Source organism: Sinocyclocheilus anshuiensis, unplaced genomic scaffold, assembly GCF_001515605.1.
Source record: "Sinocyclocheilus anshuiensis isolate Anshui unplaced genomic scaffold, SAMN03320099.WGS_v1.1 scaffold122, whole genome shotgun sequence".
Lineage (NCBI taxonomy): Eukaryota > Metazoa > Chordata > Actinopteri > Cypriniformes > Cyprinidae > Sinocyclocheilus > Sinocyclocheilus anshuiensis.
Genome location: NW_015544153.1, coordinates 82,427 through 86,809, shown reverse-complemented (window position 1 = coordinate 86,809; position 4,383 = coordinate 82,427).

The following is a 4,383-nucleotide window of genomic DNA, read 5'->3' as shown; positions in this document are numbered from 1 at the left end:
CCCCCGGTTTCACAGACAAGGCTTAAGCTAGTCCCAGACTAAAATGCATGTTTGAGCTGTCTCAACTGAAAATATCTTGCTCTGACATATCTTAAAATACGTCAGTGTCGTTGTACTGTGTCAAGATGCACACCTGTAATATTTACTTCTAAGGCATTTTTGTAAAAGTTGCTTAAATATCTTAATTTAACTAATGCCTATTCCTGGCTTAAGCTAAGCCCCGTTTGTGAAACCGGGCCTATAAGTGCCTTCCTAAGGGCATTGTTTGAGGTTGCATTGAATTAAACAGACTATTAAGATTTAATGTCCTAGGAGCTATTAAAGTAAAATACATGTCTGTTTCCCATGGATTTTATGCAACCTCAAGCACGGGCACAGGAAAAACGTTCCCGTGTTATTTGGAAACTTAAAGGGGTTTTATTTAATCTATGTCCTTCCAAACCTGCATTTTTTGTGTCGACAAAAAAAATAAACAAATAAAAAATACAATGAAAGACAAAGAAATTTAATGAGGTCCAATGGGGGCAAAAACAGCTAAGACATGCTCGACAGAAGAAAAAAAGTCATACAGGTGTGTAAATTATAAGAATTTTTATTTTTAGGTTAACTTTTCCTTTAAGCCACACTTAAATGTATGCATGCCACTGCATTAAACAAAATATCAAACCAAATATCATTTGCAAACAAATCATGACCTTTTCTCAGACCCAACTTCACTTTTGTGAAATGTTTTGCTTTAAAAGTGTGCTTTTGCTAACATTCTTTAAAATATATTTAACTTGGGTTGGTATTTTATTTAATACAGTGACATTCATACATTTCCTGTGTTATTTAGACAGTTCACCGTATTCAGCTCTGACTGATAAGAAAGAAATGGCAGGATGAATAAGACCAGAGTCATAAGCCATAAAAGCATTCACCCCTGCCCAAAGCACAAAGCATGCGGCGGCCCCAGCCCCAGCCCAAGCCCCTCCCTGCGCCCAGACGCACTAAGCCCAGCTGGCCGAACAGAGCGGCTGGCTAACAGCTTCAGACAGGCGTGGGATCAGGGCTGTATCCAAGCAGGATCTGCCCCTAGTGCTGCCAGGTCAGGCAGACAAACAAGGGCTACAGCCAGGAAACAGCCCCTCCTCCCCCGCACCCTCATCCAGCAGCCCCAGGGCCTACCATCTCACGGTAATCCCCGTAATATTACTCTCTTATCACACACACACACCAGAGATACACAATCGGCCAACTCTTGAAAAAGTGCTGTTCTACTTGGTTCGTAATGCTTATGTGTCTGCATGAACATATGCACACTGTGGTACGCATTATATCATGACGAGTCTCCAACAAGTGAATATACAGTAAAGATACAAGATATAAGTGCCTCCCTAGGGGCATTGTTTGAGGTTGCATTGAATTAAATGGACTGTTAAGATTTAATGCGCCAGGAGCTATTAAAGTAGAATACATGTCTGTTTCCCATGGATTTTATGCAACCTCAAGCAAAAGCACAGGGAAAATTTTCCTGTGTTATTTGGACACCTAAAGGGTAGTTCACCCAAACAGAACAATTCTTTCATCATCTACTCACCCACATGTCCTTCCGAACCTGTATTTTTTGTGTAGACAAAAAAATGAAATGCAATGAAAGACAATGAAGTTCAGTCAGGCCAATGGGGGCAAAAAACAGTTGAGACATGTACCACAGAAGAAAAAAGTCATAGGTGTGTAAATTATAACAGAATTTTGTAACATTTTTATTAAATATCTTTTGCAAACAAATCAGTACCATTTCTCAGACCCAACTTCACTTTTGTGAAATGTTTTGCTTTAAAAATGTGCTCATGCTATCATTCTTTAAAATATATTTCATTTGGGTTGATATTTTGTTATTTAATGGCATTCATACATTTCATTTTTATTAATTTATTTTTGCATAGAAAAAATGCATACAAGGAAATGCATTTGGGTCCAATGGGAGCAAAAACAGAAGAAAAAAATCACGCAGGTATGGAATCACATGGTGGGGAGTAAATTATAACAGAATTTTTATTTTTAGGTGAATTTTCTTTTAAAATGGCATTTCATTAAAATATGAACACAAATTCCATTTGCATACAAGTTCTTTCCTCAGAGCTAACATTTGTGAAATGCTTGAAAAATGTGATTGTGCTTAAAACATTTCCCTTGGGTTGATATTTTGTAATTTAATGCAAGGACATTCATACATTTCTAAGTGTTCCATACATTATGAAGCCACGTATGTCTATGAATATATGTCCCACAACTCACCTAATTCTAACCCTAAATCTATGCAATTATTTTTCATGTTGGAAGAGATGTTTGAAATTTAGCTTGGTAATCTGTCAGAAGAGAGAGAGAGAGATGTGAAGGAAGAGAGAGAGGGAGAGAGAGAACTGCACTTGGAACTCTTGGAACTCATTCATTTGCACACTGGCTCCAGGCGGGCTGGGGTTTGAGAGGGGGTGCAGTGAGAGGGACTGAGTAAACACTTGGAACTCATTCATTTGCACACTGGCTCCAGGCGGGCTGGGGTTTGAGAGGGGGTGCATGAGAAAAAGTGAGAGGGAATGAAAGAATGAGAGGGAACGAAAGAGGGAAAAGCGAGCGAGAGAAAGAGCTGCCCCTTTTCTTACCCAAGCTCATCAAGTACGAGCCAGGGCTCCTGAAAACGGCAGGATTAGTGGAGGGCCGGGGCTCGGTCAGGTCGGCTCAACCCACATCACTCCTGAACTGCACGCTACGTTGCTTCGCTAAAGCACTCCAACATGGTTCTCACAGAAACACACATACATACACAAAGACACAATGCATATACACACTTACCAGCACACTTGCACAAGCAAGCATGCGCCAAGCATAGGTCACTGACATTCTCGGCAAAGAGCAGCATTATCATTTACTGTAACTCTTGACACATCAATGTCCACAACAACACATACACACAACTTCATTATATTAGCGAAGTTATAATTAAATATACAGCTTCACAAGCTGTGAATACAGCTCTACACACCTTTATAATCAGCACACCAAACTTTTATATATATTTTTATCATATATATTAATCAAACCTGTATACACTTTTTACACATCTACATGTCCCAATTTCTTTCTGTCTTGTATAACTACATTCAAGTAATATTATGAGATGTACAGTGCAACACTAAAAATTAGAACATGATTTATGTTTGTAAGCCTCCAATAGCACCCTCATGTTGTTCCAAACCTGTATGAATTTCTTCCTTCTGTTGAAGACAGAAGAATATATTTTGAAGAATGCTGGTAACCAAACAGTTGCTGGTAGCCATTGCCTTATAGTATTTTTTTTCCATACTATGGAAGTCACTGGCTACCAGCAACTATTTGGTTACCAACATTCTTCTAAATATCTTCTTTTAAGATCAACTGAAAAAGAAGTCTGGAACAACATGTGGGTGAGTAAATGATTTCCAATTTTTCATTTTTGGGTGAACTACATGCATTGGTTGATCTTATCAACAATCTCTTAATGACAGTGCTTAGTGATTTTGACCCTTGGGGCCTGCAGTCATGCACAAAGATGAGAACTCACTCTCACTAGCACAAACATGGTCACATGGTCATATACTCACCAAAAATCAATTTCCCTCCCTTTTTTCATCTCAATTATCTTATCTGCCAGTGTTGCGAGATATTTACACTGGTTAACTATCAGGGATATTTCAAGTTATTTGATCAACCTCATGTCATTTTAAAGCTGTTTGACTTTCTTTTATATATTGAAGAACTTTGTGGTCTAAACAATATTGGACCCAATTGACTTTCAGTATATATTGATGGAAAAATTTCAGAATATCTTGTGTTCCACCGAAGAAAGAATGTCATACAGGTTTGGAACAACATGAGTAAAATTATTTATTTATTTTTCATTTATTATTACATTATTTATTATTATTATTATTATTATTATTATTATATGTGACCCTGGACCACAATACCACCAGAAAAAAAGTGTACATTTTTCATTATACATCTGAAAGCTGAATATATAAGCTTTCCATTGATGTATGGTTTGTTATGGACAATATTTGGCTGAGATGCAACTATTTGAAAATCTAGAATCTGAGGGTGCAAAAAAAATCTAAATATTGAGAAAATCATCTTTAAAGTTGTCCAAATGAAGTCTTTAGCAATGAATATTACTAATCAAAAATTTTGTTTTGATATATTTACTGTAGGCAATTGACAAAATATCTTCATGAAACATGCTCTTTACTTAATATCGTAATGATTTTTGGCTTAAAAGTAAAATCGATCATTTTGAACCATACAATGTATTTTTGGCTATTGCTACAAATATACCCCAGCGACTTATGGCTGGTTTTTTGGTCC